General features: G+C 39.8%; 1 protein-coding gene across 1 annotated transcript in view; it reads right to left on the bottom strand.

Moving 5' to 3' along the window:
- HNF4G (hepatocyte nuclear factor 4 gamma) overlaps positions 1–14,382 on the bottom strand; it is a 61,366-nt gene extending 46,984 nt beyond the window's left edge. Inside the window, exon 1 of the mRNA XM_030237879.2 lies at positions 14,135–14,382. The gene's annotated coding sequence lies outside the window, so the exon portion shown is untranslated. The remainder of the gene's footprint in view (positions 1–14,134) is intronic.
- Between the last annotated feature and the right edge of the window lie 1,553 nt (positions 14,383–15,935).

Raw genomic sequence — 15,935 nt, 5'->3', positions numbered from 1 at the left:
TTTTGGCAAATAAAGAACAGTGAGGGCTGTGTAAGTCAGGTCTGCAGTAGAAATATTAACTTTTGTGATCATACTTTAGCAAGTGTTGAAGATCCTAGAGCAAAGGCTACCTTTTAACTATGGTATCGGCCTTGTGAGGCCAACAAACATCACAGTAATATATGAAAAACACAGCAACGGTGCAGATCAGTTTGGGGTCTGCTCTGAACTTCAGATATAGATAAGGTAAGTTAGAAGTCAGCAAATTAAATTACTGGCTTTTGAACTGTCCCATGATGTATTTTTGTATAGCTCTTTAAATACTTCTCAATATAGATAGTCTTATGATGTGAGGCAACTCACATCATAAGACTATCCAGCAGCAAAACAGAAGAGTGAAACTACAGTGTAAATTGTCACCATTTGCTTATGCTGGAGAAGTAAGAGCTCAATTCAGTCACTTTACACAAGCATTCCTCACTGGTGAAGTAATTGGTAGCTGAAAGTGCTTGGATGAGAAAGTGGCTATTTTGTGCCAGACTGATAATTTTGGTAGAGTGAAAATAATTATCTAGAATAGCTGCAAGAAATACTCCCTGAAAATCTAGTGGAAGTCACAGAAATTGAAAAGCAAACAAACAAATATGAGAGTCCACATTTCTGCAGAAAACCTCAGCAAATTGGCAAAAACTGACAAATATGTTACAGTCCTTGCATGTTCATAGTCAATAAGATTTGACTGCAATGGATTTTTTTTTTTCAGGTACTAAAATCAAGAACATAAAAAAATCGGAAACACTGCCCCGCTTGGGACTTAGCCCTGGCTTGTTCCTCTCACTACAAAGCTCCACATTCCTAGGGTTCAGCGAATTCCCATGTGTGCCACCAAGGCTAGAGAAGGCTGCTTTCTCTATGAGCCTTTTTAAAACAGTTAAGGGAAGTTTTCCTAAAATTAACTCCTTATGAATCAAAAGCAAAATAATTCTCTCTCTTACAGCCACATGAGAGAGGAGGGGATACCTGCTTAACACCCTAGGCTTTTTGCATTTCAACCAGCACATCTTTTTCAGTACTGCAGCATGATGGCAACAAGCCGACTTTATAATTCTATTCACAATGGTGTATTTCCCACGTCTTAGATCAGTCACAACTTGCCCAAGTATTTTTAAAGGAAGTAAAATAAATATACTATTATTCAAGCTTTTAAAATAAAACAGAAAAACAACTGGAAGAACACACAGATTTTCCTGAGTACTTCAAAATCTCAGGGTGCTCCGACAGCAACATTGCATAGTAAATAAAGGAAAAAGAAACCCACTCTAATCAAATCTATTTATGAGTCCTTTAGATGAATTGCACTGACAGAAGATGGACTCTATTTTGATTTCTTTGGGATCACACAGACAGTAAAACACAAAGTTACAAGAAAAAGCAGGGTGTTTTTTTGTTGTTGTTGTTTCTATCAAGTTTTTATGGTGTCTAGGTTTTCCATCTCAACTGCTCTTGTTCAAAGTAAATCTAGTTCAGGAAAAAAAAATCCCCACCTCATTTCCCTGAGAACCTAGTTATTTTTATCTACCTCAACAACCAAGCTACTCTACCTTGTCATTTCAATTTTCACATATTTTCTCTTTGTGTATTCGTTCTATGATTCAGTGAAATCTCATCTCTTCAGCCCACTGCCATAAACTACTGTCCGGAACAAAGCTCTCTCTCAAATTCAATCTCAAACAAAATGAAAAAGAAAAAAACCACAAATGAGAAAGTGGACCACAACCAATCCTATGGGCCCCATTCTCACAAGGTCTGCAAAGTTATTTTGCTTCATCAAGTAAACCCAAACTACGGGCAGGTGCTATTGCTTCTTTTGTTGCCAAATGAGAAAGTGTTAATAGAAACAAGACCTCCTTCCAGGCCCATCAGAGTGTCAATGCTAATTGCTTTTTCGGCTAAAATACACTTCTTGATTTTAAGTGATTTCCAGATGAAATACAAGCAGCTGAAGTTTTATCGTTCAAACAAATGGGGACGCAGACTGTCGCACATTTAGTGGAATTACTGCTGCTAAGCTGTAATTACTATAAATAGCAATTATTTGCTGTAAGAGCAACAGCTAGAAATCCTTTTTTTGCTCATCTGAGTTTTCTCTCAGCCATTTAACAGTTTGAATGATCAGGAAGGCATGAAAAACCTTTATGTTTATATTATCTATACCTTAGCACAAAGGACTGCACTGCAGAGGATCTCACAGCTGAAAGAACTCACAGAGAGGAACAAATTTCCAGGTCTATGCATTATTTTTCTTCTCTTGATATGACTTTAACAACTTAGTATAGAATGCAGTATAGTAACTTCCCCAAGTAAACAGTAATACCTGTAACTCATAGGACTGGATTACAAAGCTTTTCTTTAAAACACACATCTGGAGAACACCAAAAGTTAAGCATTTATGAAGCAGGTATTTATACATGCTGGAATTAAGCCACTGCATGTGAACCAGTGATTTAAAAGGACTGGGCAAAGAATCAATTCAGATTCTCTTCTGCAGAAAATACTTTGTCATATAATGGTGGCTTTAAGTACTTTCTGCAGTCTAGAGCAAGCAATTGTTTGTATCCATACTGTTCCATTGTTCATACTGTTCCAAGGTACAAGCTAGGCAAGCCCATAAAATTGCTTCAATCAAGTAACATGCAAAGGGAGTTAGCACTGAATTTAAAAATTAATGTCACACAATGAAAACAAGTTAAATGAAAATGATGGAATTCATTTTACCTTATATCACAGTAATTTTTAAATTGGTGTAATTAATTAACTTTAGTTTGGTCAGCCGAACAATCCATAACAGACTGTGCAGAACTGATGCAAATATTCACACATGCCACATGACAGCAGCGATGTACTAGTAATAGTATATTGATATTGATGTTCTGGCATCTCTGTGACTATTAAAATATTTTCATTTTGTTAAAAAGAATTCTTTATTCACCTGAAAATTGGAAATATTCATCAAGTATTTTTCACTTCTTCAGCTTGAGCTTTTCAAAAGTTTGTCTGCAGTGAAAAATTGCCAGCATTTCTTGGTGACTGTTCAAGTCTTGCCTTTGGCTTACCTTTTTCTTATCAGGTTTACAACAAAGTGATTCCATAACAGTACACTTGGTGTAGAATGAGACATTAAAAAATTTGACAAAATGCAATATATTAAAAATGAGCCTCAAAGGTATACGTATGCATGCCTTGCAATACATACACATTTCTCTCTAATTCCTCAACTCTCCCACTGTCTTTGTAACATAAATCTATTGCTACTATTTTTGCTCATTTTTCATGTCTCAATATTTGTTTTTGTCTAAGCAGAGAACCTTTTCCTTGTGGACTCCTACTAGGCCGTTCCTTTATCTTCTCTCCCAGGTCATCCCTTTAATACTGCCTAAGCCCTGAACCTGAAGTCATCAGTCACCTACAATCCTAACCATTACACCAGCACCAGTGATGCTTATTTTTAGATATTTTAACACCTACAAATATACCTCCTTCTCTTTGGCCCAGATTTTCAAGTTCTGTGTTTCCTCCTGGCTTACAACACTGCAGCCTGAGATGTGCCTAAAGCAAGCACCTCTTTCTTTACCCCTTCTCTGTATTTTTTCTCAACTGATTCCATATTTCATAGTTTCAGCATCAATCCAGTTTTTCTCTTCTGCTTGCAAACTGCTTGCTGATTCCCAAAACATCCTCTGTATTTAAAAGTTCCTTTGCCACACAGCCAGAGTGTGCTCTTTTTCTCAAAGGACTTTGTGGACAACAGATTACTCAAAATCCCAGACCCAACATTGGAAATTGTTGCAGTCCTTGTCCCTTTTCGAAGATAGTTCCACCTGGAAGTCCAACCATGTCCATTAGCTCCTGTGACTGATGTCAGAACTGCGATCTTCCCAGCCCCAGCAACTCCAGATACTGGAGGTCATTTGCTTCATTTCATCCCTTACAAAACTGAGGCAGGAGGGAGAGCAGAGCTTTACAATCCCCCTATACACATCTTCACCAAATTCCTCATCTTGACTATCATCTGTTTTTAGTGCAGCTATGTCTCTTTCTGCCCTAAAGCCAAGCTGTCCAGTCCTAGAGATGTACAGACTGTAATATGTGTCCTAACACACAGAATGGTATTCCTGCTCCTCACTCAAGAGTAAGTTATAATAACAAGAACAAATTTCCTACAAGATTACCCTGTCTCTCTCCAAAGAATTTGCTTGTAGAAATCTACAGTAATGCAATAAGAACATGGTATGCCACATTTTTTATGCTGTGACTGTCCACCACCAAAGTACAATGAATACTCTGGCAGCTGTTCTCCTTGCATCTTTAGCAAAATCTGGAGAGATACTTGAGAGACAAAGAAAAATAAAGAGAAAAAAAGCCAAACAAGCTCCCAAATTCATGCAGAAGACATAGAAAATCAGCCCTTGTATGGAAAAAAAATACCTCTACACACTGTTGTCACTTATTAATACTTGTGTCTATAAATAACTTGCACACACTTATTTTCATTCCATTACGGCAAGGCAATTCTGATGGAACTGCACAGCTATACTAAAAATGGGAGAAATATATATAGTGGGAAAAGTCAAGATTTACTTCATAGAGGTTAAAAAAATCAACAATTTTTCTTAAATAAAAACATACATATTTTTGATACACATAGAAAGTCTGGAATTAATTAATTTGACATAGGTAACAATATAGACAGAATAGGCATCAAGGTGCAATCAACAGGCATCAAGAGCCATGAAGAAATTGCTCAGGGAATTCAAAATTAGTGGGATTCCTTCCTGCACCACAACCAACAATATTTCTTAACACAGGTACTAAACCTTAATGTTCTGTTTAAGAAACAGTATGTACTAAGGCTCTCACATATGAGACATCATTCCAAAGTGTTACAAGTAAAGTTCCTACAAACTGAAAAATGTGTTGGTCAAGACCTGGACAACCCAAAAAATTTAAATTAGTAAAAAAATTTATTTTAAATTTAAATAATCATTTAAGGATCTATTTAAAAGGCCAAAACACACATATACACACACAAAAAGAATTACAGACTATAGAAATATTTATTGGTTTTGCTTTTTTTTGTTGGATATATTCTTAAAAGATAAATTTAAATATGCAAAGAGTTTGCTTAATTCAAAATTTATCAATAATAACTGTATATAGAAAAAAAAAAAAAATAGAAATATATAAAGTGCATCACCTTTATAAAAGGAAAAAGTGTTTAATGAAGCAGCTGTTAAATGCTTTGTATTTTTTTTTCTTACAACCATGTCTACTACATAGCTGCATCTGCTTTGGTGTTGCGGCACATTTTACCACTCAGTAAAGTAGGTGTTACTGTACTAATAAACAAAGCATTTCTTACTTTTTCCCACATTCATTACACATGAGATTTAAAGAACACCTATCTTTCTTTGGGTTTTTTTCTGTAAGTCATCATCAGCCCCATCCCATTTCTTTTATTTGGTGTAATTCCCAGGGGAATACTACAAGGGATATGCAGAAAAGCTAGTGACTCTTTCTCACATTATAATCTTCTCAAGGCACTTCAAACACACTCACTCTGAGTTTTACATAAAAGTCAACAATATTCTTCCGTATTGTAGTGTCTTTCCTTCCAGGAGCTTAACCTTTTGCTTTAAATGTCGATAGTGCTTAAGTACAGGGTCCGTCTTTAAAACAATTCTTGTATTTATTCACATTGACCGTCCTCTTTCTAATGGGTGATTTCACAGAATATTTAGGAATGTATTTTATCTGGTATGTTTAGTTTCCATGAAAGCAATGTAGCAAATGCAAGAAAAAAGAAAGGTAGCAGTGACATAATACTACCTACAGCATATTGTGTATTATCATTAAGACTCTGATAGAGCACTGTTTGAGAATCACTGTTCTGTTCCACTATAAACACAGGTATTTATAGACCAGCAGATATATTTAGTGTCATAAACATCCCCCCTGGTCGGAAAAATTAAATTACATACACTGTTTAATATTAGGTGGCTGGTTTGTTTTCTTTTTCTTTTATTCTTTCTTAAATTACAAGGCTAATGAGGCATACAAAATGATTCTAAATGAATTTAAGAAAGGATGTAAGACTTGCTTTATGGGAAGGTTATTGATTTTCAACAGGAATCTAACTATGTCACATACTAATAAGAGCAATACATGTTTTTTATCAGAGCAAGAAGGCAAGCAACTTTCAGACTTGTATGATCCACAGATATAGAAAATATATGTATATCTCCAAATGCTGTATCTAAAAATATAAAGATATACACTCTAAGTAATTCCCAGCACTCCCGGCACAAAGATATCCTTGTACGTACACAAGCCTCTTTTGCAACTCTAGTGTAACTACACAGACTCTAGGGCCAGAGTCATCACAAAAAAAGCCAACATTGGGTCCAAACAAAAATGACGCAGAAATATGAATTCGGTGATTTTAGGATCAGGACACAGAGAAAGAAGGAAAGATGAGGAGTTTTGTGGTCTTTGGCAAACAAATTCCAAATTGTAAATTGGAAAGCACAGAAGCTGAAATAAAGGGAGTCCTGCAAATAGGAGCCACTAGCACACCAGCAAACCATAGATTTTTCTTCATATCTGAAAAAAAATCTTTTGCCTCCTCAAGGACTACAGGACGTGTTGAATTCTTTACCTAGCTAAGAGCAATGGAGTATCTTTGATTTTCCAGCATTACAAGCTGCACTTGTGGTGAGCAGATGCATCCTTTGTGGAGAATACATCACACAATCCATTTTCTAGATTTCTAAACCATGTTTCCCAAAGTTTCTGCTTCCGTTTGTACTTGTCTAAGGAAGAGAAGAGCTCTTAAGCTGAAAAATACAAATCTATTACTTTGACCTCCTTAAATTACCAGAAAAGGCAGAAAAGAAGCTGTTTTCATAGGAACTTCCAATAGCATGCTGATTTTCTATGTTTGATAAGCAGTTAAGTTCTATACAGCAGCTTCCCTACAACTATTTAACTATGTCGCTTTGTCCAGCTAATAAAATACTTATGTACCAAGAGAGTTTTTCCTTCATGACCTTTACTATACAGCCAAGGTTTAACAAGAACTTTGTTTGCTTGGACTGCTCACAATGCTACTTTTCATCCTTTTAGAGAAAGCAAGAGCTCTGACCTACAAATTCAAAGCTACAAGATGTGAAAGACCACTGACCATAAAGGGTTAATACATTTGCTGCAGTCTCATAGATATTTTCTTCAGGCTGTGCTCATTCAAAGCTGTGCTCATTTTCTACCTGCCAAGGTTTTCGCAATTCATACATGTATCTTAATTTCAGAATAGTCTTTTATGCTCTCTGGAACCACAGAATCTTGGGAATTATCATTGAGAATGTCTTTCATTTTCTGCCCTTTTTTAGCTTCAAATTCATCTTGGGAAATAAATTACTTGACCTACTAGATTAAAATAAGATAAAAACTTCGCTCTTAAATTCTGCACTAACAAAACTCATGGTAAAATTTATGTTAACATTAGAATCCCTTTCTCATCCAGAGCATGCAAACTGCTTAACATTTCCTTGCCCTTGAAATATAAGCCTATGAATTGAAAGTTTCCAAGTTTTGCTCCATTATTTAAAAGATCTTTATAGATTTGATAACAGAAAGATTACATTAGCGGAGTTACTTGTTCTTCTATTTATCTCTAATCAACATGTTAAACATCTGAAATGAGTTGTCCTCCATAAATTTTTTGAGCAGGCAAATGCCCCTTCCACTATATATCTACCAGTCAGCCTACTCTTTTCAGCAAGAAAACAAACATACTCTTTTGACTGACTCTTCTTTTCAGCGGTGCCAGCACAGACGGGCACGCACGCAGACCTCAGCTGTGAAAGCTCAATGTGAACTTGATCAACACGCGTCTGCCTGTGTTTGGCCATTTAAGCAACCATCTCCACTGGGGCCAAGCATGTGTATCAATGCTGGCACTTCTGTTATAGGGATGATCACCTTTAGGCCAGGTGAGAGCTTAAGCAGGGAGGCAAGCGGTGCTAATGCCTTACACTGCCTTGCTCGTTTCGGCCAAGCCAGAAAACGGAAGCAAAACGCATCAGCCTGCACCAGGGAACTTGCACGCTTTCTTCTCAACTCTTACATACGTGCACACAAAGGCATCTGAAGGAAACCTGAAAAATCTGACTAAAATGGACCCTAAATTAACCCAAAGGCTCAAACCAGCCTTGTGTTCCCTGAAGTACGGAATGCGCCCACATTTTTAAATGTACTACAAATGGTAAAGTCCAGGGCATTGGTTCATGCTACTTCGGGTTTACTCTGAATGCTAAGTGACAATAGCGAAGGAGATACAGACTCTGTAAAGTAGCTTTTGTTTCAGGTATGTTCTTTTCATCTTTATTCACTTTAAACTAAAAAAGCCATAATAAACAGAGAAACAAAATCCATTCACAGCCCTAATGTATTAAACCTGCAACTAGCTTAATGAATTTTGCGTTTTTTCAACTTAAACTTCTTCCTGCTACTCCTAAAGCTACTTTTTGCTCTTCTAGGGAAATTCCAAACAAAAATTCCTTTTATTTTTATTTTTATTTTTATTTTTGAAGACAATATTTTGTCCTATATAATTATCTACTTTTCCATACAAGATTGGGTGTCAGAACTAAACCCTTAGAAGGGCTAGTTTGTATCATTGTAACTTATCTAGAAGAGCCGGAAATTAGGCATAACAAGATAAATCTCATAATAAACCCGACTGCCTTTCTCTGCATTCTTTCCCTCTTACTATCATGGCCAAAGTCATTCATATTCCTATGATCAAATGTAAAGTTTTACCTTAAACTTATGTCTGCCTAAGTTCTGGCACTTCAAAACTGAAGTAAATTAAAAAGCATTGTTCCTAAGTTTCCCTAAAACCCTAGTTAAAATTGCATGTTCAATATTAATATAGTTACTGAAGCTCAGACACTCAGATAAAAAGACCAAAAAAAAAAGAAAGTTAAAAGCAATAATATAGGCTAAGACACTCTAAAACATCATCAGAGACAAGGTTTGGAAGACATTACAACCTCTTTAAAAATGCAAATATTTTGGAAATCCTTTGGATTTGGAGATGAAAGTCAGAAATATCACTGTTCTTCCAAAAGGCAAGAAATATTATTTAAGGATAATACACACCTATTATGTAGATAGTGCCTAGCACCAAAATCAGAACTAGCACTAAAAGCTCTGTATTGCTTTCTCCTTTGTAAGAAAAAACCTACTTCTATTTTTGTGAGGACAAAAGAGGCAATATGAATCAAAGGGTAACTGCCCAGAAACCATGTAAAACTCCCCATGCAGCCAGTGTATGGGATCTGTATCACACCTAATAGGGCCACTGCATGCCTACCAAACAGTCCAGCAGAAAATACTCTTTTCAAGTTGTTTAGCAGTTGGGAGTAGGGAGCAGTAAGCAGTTGAAGTATTTAACAATTTAGTGTACAAAATCCTATCCATTTCCTAAATAATAATTTTATCCTTGTAACTACAACAGCAGGTACAAGCTAACACCTGTTAGGGACTGAGAGAGAACAGGGATTGAGTATTAATGTGTAATCACAGCATGGTCACCATGTCACCGTCTCCTTTCTGTCTGCTGTCTCTGAGTAGTGTCTAGACTTTTACTGAGGCAATTTTGTCAGCTAACATAAGGTCGATCTGGCATTTCCTTGCAAAAGAAATAAATGTTATCCTCCTGAAGGGCATAAGAAACTTTGGGGTATGATTCTGAAAAAGTTGGTAACAATAAGAATCATCTTTCTCATCATACTCTTCAATTTACAAAGAAAGAAACAAGCCAACAAACTGTAGCTGCAGAGGTGCAACAAGTGCTTAAGATATATGATCAACTAGGTCATTGTAGTCAGAAATTTTCTGGACCAGCTCTGATAATATGATCTGGCCCCACTCACTGCTGACTGTTGACACATGTCAGCAGTTAGTGAAAATATCTTTATGTAACAAAGAAAAAGGGAAATTCAATCATCATAACACTCTGCCAGTGAGGCCTATTTTGGTTAGCAAGTAACTGGAGACACTGCTACTGTCTCCATCAAGTCCAACCCAGGTGTAGACTAGCAATCTCACAAAAATTACTCTGAAAAAAAACATTCTCATTGCAACACTCCCACCGATGCACCATCAATTGCAAGCTGAGTTGTATTTGCCATTTCATGGAGTCTCTGTCCCCCTCTCCCACCTGAGCGGAATTCTTTTATTTAGGCAAGAACAGATACACATCAAGAAATCCTTTTCCATTAGAGAGCTAAATATAAATAAAACCCCCAGAAGTCTACAGACAAACTACATGTTAGAAATAGACAGTGGAAACAGCGCTGTTTGTATAGGTTTACTGCAGTTGGATTCCCAGATAAACAGGAGGCAAGGAAAATTCTCACAGCACCTTGTATACTGCTGACTGTAATGTATGTCCTTGTTGCCTGGATACCTCTAGTGAATTACTGAGCAAGGGTGTGAGATTTTCCCTTGATCAGTATTAAATAAAAAAATCCCAACCTCCTGCTCTATAAGAGGCAGAAGATGCACACGGAAGCTTTCCTCACCTGTGCCAGCTGAATGCCAGAAAGAGACAAATCGAGCCTTGAGAATTTTAAATCTTGTGGGTTGCCGTGCCACGTTATGAACTAGATCTTATACAATTCATCACCCAAGTTGCAGAAAAATAGTTCAAGAACTCAAAATAATGAATTCTGTCATTTCCAATAGAAGTGTGAAGGGAGAATTATGAATGAACCTTTTAAAAACACGTATGTGGAGGGAGATTGCCCTTCTACAAAATGAAAGCAGCAGGCTTCTATTTAAATGGCCCAATCCTGAAAGCGAGACCTTTCATTTTCAATTAACTTAAATTGACAATTGAGAAAGGTTTGAAAATGTTGTTGGAGCCTTTCAGTTTGATAGATCTCAGTTCTGACATTACACACACCATTCTGATCTGATTTTTAAGGTGTGCTGCTTTAAAATTGAGAATTTGAAATGAAAAATATTTGATTCAATCAAAGCTGTTGTAAGACATTCAAACATCCTAATCTGTTAGAAATGGATTTCCCTTATTTTCTCATCATGCTTTGTATATAATGCTTTATTCTTGATACATTAAAACCTAAGAGTCATACCTTCCCTCAACCTTACATTCTTTTATGTTTCACCAATACCTTCAGTGAGAAATTTAATTTTATTACAGAATATATTACACTGTACAACAGGTAACTATTTACCAGCCAAATAAAGCCTTTCTTTACATTCTGAAGTGTTCTACATTACAAATCTACTGTACCAGAGTAATGCAGTTACCCAATATGACATACCTCCTGTCCACCTGACACAACACAGGCAAATGAAACTGATTTTCAGGCTTGACATTAATTCTCAAACACAGAAGTGGAGGACTTCTGAAGAGCTAAACAACTTTATTAAAATTAAAAAAAACTAAAACAAACAAATCAAATAATATTTTGAAGCTCACAAACAATAAATGGGTCTTTGAAACCACTGAGAAGTGAGGCAGAGAGATTCCTGCATTAACATAGTCCGTTTATCAATTAAGACATGGAGTACATTGCCTCTGCTATTTGACAGATGTAAAAGCACAATCTGCTCAGCTCAGAACACCCCTACACCAATAATGCAGTTTTGAATCAGTCATGAATACTTGTTTGTTGTAATAGGCTAAATTGCCAAATTAATCAAAAACAAACAAAAAATTGATGTTTTTTTCCATCATATGGGTTGCCATATTGCTAGTTTTGAACTGAGTTTTTTCAGGAAGTATCTTTTAATTAATGACCTGCCAAGAATAGAATTGTTTAAAGTAATTTTTTCTTTCTCATAGCCAGTGGTAATTAATGATGCAGGTCTAGAGATAAAACTGATGACATACTAGACTCTATTTTTCCACCACAGGCTTAACAGACGGGCAACCTCTTACAGTATGGAGTCTATATGCCCATGACTTAAGGTCTGCCACGAAGTTTGAAACCGAAGCCATGTCCATGTTAAGGTCTGAGTTCTGTTCTTACACTGCTGTGGGTTTTGGGAAACTCAGCAGACTCAAACAGGATTTGATTCGGAGATTTAAACCTGGGCCATCAATACTGGGCTATTATCTTGAGGGAAGGGAGCCATAAAGACGTGCTTATACAAGGACACTTTTGTTAGGGAATTGGCTTAGCAAAAATTTAATTCTGTGCACAAATTAGAAGTAAAGGCCACTTGGCCATCCAAGGAACTGGCCATTATAGCTGGGCCACAAGAAACCTATTTTCTTCATTGTACCTCCATGGTAGGAGGCAATAGGGAAGGCAGCAGAAGCTCCATGCCACCTGAAGCTTTTCCCAATCTGCTGCCTAGGAGTCCTTACAACAGCTTTCTTGGAAATGCAGACTGGACATCTGCATTGCTCTAGTTTTAAACTTCTGCTACTAAGTACTAAAATTTTTGGAAGATATATTCTTCTTGCTATATGAGGCAAGTTGAAGATAAGATTCCTTCGCTTTGTGCTAAGGAAACACAAAGTTTGCCCAGGAAAAGAGTCCAAATGTGTGAGTTGCAAAAATCAAAGGTAACACCATGAACAAGGTAACAGCATCCTGATCCTATCTTACACCTTTTTGTTTGGGGTTTTTTTAATACATGTATGAAGTGAGACTAAGGTAGCCTGGTGTCTTTCAGCAGGAGAGAGGAGTACAGGACAGAGTATTGCACAATGAAAATAGTACTTTCAAAATTCTTTTTTACTCTGAATACTTCAGAAGCTGAAGGATAATGAGAAGTGTGAACTACAACAAAGCATTTTGTCCCTTTTCCCCTTATCATATGACTGTGAAAAAGAAAGAGTAAAACAATGAAATGACAAAAATACTGCTCATCATATGTGAAAAACACCTGCATATATATAAATGTTTAATATGCCTCCTATATAAGATGTGAGAACTTCTTAAGGAATACAGGAAATGACATTGCACTTTATGGTATTTTAGCACATAGGAGAGTGGGGGTTTGAAAGCTGTGTAGCATAGTAAATCTGATTCACTAGCTCAGTTTTAATGAACACCATCAATTAACAGAGATGCTGTGTAAAATTACTCCACTTTCTACGTAATATGGATGCGAAATCATGGTAAATCAAAGCATGCGCAGCACTTTACAAGGCCTACACAGAGGAAGATCCAATTTAACAGAGTTTACTATGGAATAGGATTCCATACTTAAAAATTTTTAAAGTCGCTTTATAATACTGATACCATTGTAATCTACTGTCTACTTTCCAAAATGCTTGACTGTATTGCCCGTTTCAGGGTACAGGTACACGTTCAACTCACAAATGTGATATCTGAAAGTTGGCTTTCATCAAAGATACCCTGTAAGCAGTGCACCTGCACTGTAAAAGCTGGATCCACCTGCAAAACTCACCGTTAGATCGCTCTGCCTGTTTCATGCTTGAATTTCTCTCTTTGAATTATTTTCCCTCTAAGTATTTTGGGATTCTTTAACAAGGCATCCAGCACTGGCCAAGTGCTACTACTAGCACTTCTCTACAATAACAATTCATCTGTTGCACAGGTGACCGCGAGGGCGGGGGCGGAGAAATCAATAAGGGAGGCAAAACCAAGAAATCCTTTTAGAAAATGTTCCTTAACCCGGTGCAAAGCCGTGACTTCGGCCCTTGAGGCGCCTCAAATGCCAGCACAGCGGCCGGCAGCTGTGAGGCCGGACGCGGCGCAGGGGCAGAGCGGCCAGGACAGGGACACGCACACACGGACACACACACACGGACACGCACTCCGGGACACACACACACACACCCCGCCCCGGAGCTGCGCCCACTGCGGCGCCTTTCCCCGCAACGCCCCTGGGGCCGATAACAGGGACACGTGACCAGGCGATTTAAAAAAAATAAATCATAATAATTTAAAAAGAATAACATAAAATCCCCCCAAGCCGGCTGTTGTCCGTTTGGCCACCAGCTGTGCCGCCGCTCACGTCGGCCCCTCCGGCGCGGCGGGCGGCCGGGGCTGTGTCAGTGGGCGGCCGCCGGCCCCCGGGAACTTACCGGCGGGGCCGCCCCGTCTCTCGGCCTCCGACGGCGCGGTCGCAGCTCAGGCCGGCGGCATCCCCCGGGCCTCCTGCCTCCCCCGCACCCCCCGGCTCCCCGCAGACGTCCCGGCGCTGGGCTGCGCGACTTGTTTGGTGCGGTGACAACGTCCTCACCATATGCTGAAGCGGGAAAGGAGGAGAAGGAGGAGGAGAGAGAGTATGTGTGAGGGTGAATTAACTTTGCTCAATGGCGACAGGGCAGCAGCCTCAGCCCCAGCATCAGATCGATTTACTAAACAAACTGAAACGTGGGTGGGGACGTTAAACAGTAACCAGCGGCCTCAATGAAAACTGAAAGCTGCTGCTCCTGCCGCCGCCAGCCGCTGGCCTGCGCAGCCCGCGCCCCGCCGGCGGGCGGGCCCGCCGCTCCCCTCACGGCCCGGGAGCGGCCGGCGGGAGCGGCGGCGCTGCGACGGGCCTTGGGTCCCAGCGCTGGTGTCTTCGGCCGGCTCCGCGGCAGCGCCCCCGCCCGCCAGGACGGGAAAGCTGCCAGTGCCCCGCTCCCGCGGCTGTACCCCGCCGGTCGCCCTTGCTTCTATGACGAGGGCAAACGTCCCCCGGGCCGCCCTGCTCTGCCCCAGTAGGCGAGCCCAGCGCTCCGCAGGGAGCGAGCGAACGGCGACCCGTGTCCGCAAGGCCGTCCCCGCAGCACCCGCCCGCGGCCCTCAGCTCCCCGGCGTGTTGAGTAGCCACACTTTTGCGGGCACCCCGACCTGAAATGTTCCCATCCCGGTGTCGCTCTCTTGTCTTCCCTGAAGCTGCCAGGGGAAGAAAGAAGCCCCTTCTTTTTAGTTCGGTGCTAGGCTATGTACAGAAATGGGATCAAACACGGGGATCCACTGCAAACTCTGGGCTCCCTGCGCTAAAGACACTTCGCCGGCCTCTTAGAGCTGGGAAGGTCGTAACACGAGGAAGTGTTTAGAAAATAATAATTGCCGTTGTTTTCAGACATTGAACATTCACAGACTCGAAACAATAATTAACGCTTTGCTTATGATACGACCCGCTCACAACCACAGAAGCATCAGGAAGAAGGGAAATAATTCAAGGAAGGATGGTGTCTTGTCACTCCTCACATCACCCGGGGGGGTCTCCTCGGCCGCGTGGCGGGTGGATATTTGGAACAAGTTCCCATGTAAGACTGACAAAAGTCCCCGTAAGAAGGGGCTGCCTGGCCGTGGGTGCGTGAATACGCCTGACATCCGCACCCGCACACCCGTGTCAGCGATTTAACAACCCTCTCACAGGAGAAGGGACTGCACGGGCTCTACACAGGAAGGAGGTTGGAGAAAAAAAATATGAAAAATGTTCTCTTCCTCCAGTCTCTGAAAGCGGCCGGTGATTGATTGGTTTCCCCAGCGAGCAGATCAGCGGGTTTCCTCTACTTTCTTACCGACGGTACCTTGCCTTGCTGTTGGATCTCGTTAAGATGGCCAATTTCTCATCTCCAGAATTTGCCCGTGAAAACTCTGGATCCAGTTTCTAGGGGTTTTCGATTATCCCTTGAAAGGAACAAAGAGAATTTTGCTTGACAATTGCTCCCCCCGTCCCCTCCCCATAACAAAACATTAATAATCAGTGGAAATAATTGTCCAGATAGCCACAAGAAAGGTGTAAATATACCCAAAGCCCTCCGGTGTTATTTCAAAGGCGGTTTTTAAAAGGCCAATAAAAGTGGCCGAGGAAGACTTGTTTCAGAGGAGTTCTTGCCCATCTCCTGCCGCAGATAAAATACTGCAGGCAAGGGCAGCACTGAC

The sequence above is a fragment of the Serinus canaria genome, chromosome 2 (genome assembly GCF_022539315.1).
Source record: "Serinus canaria isolate serCan28SL12 chromosome 2, serCan2020, whole genome shotgun sequence".
In the NCBI taxonomy this organism is placed as follows: Eukaryota; Metazoa; Chordata; class Aves; order Passeriformes; family Fringillidae; genus Serinus; species Serinus canaria.
The sequence above is the reverse complement of the archived record's forward strand: the minus strand, read 5'-3'. Positions and strand labels throughout refer to the sequence as shown.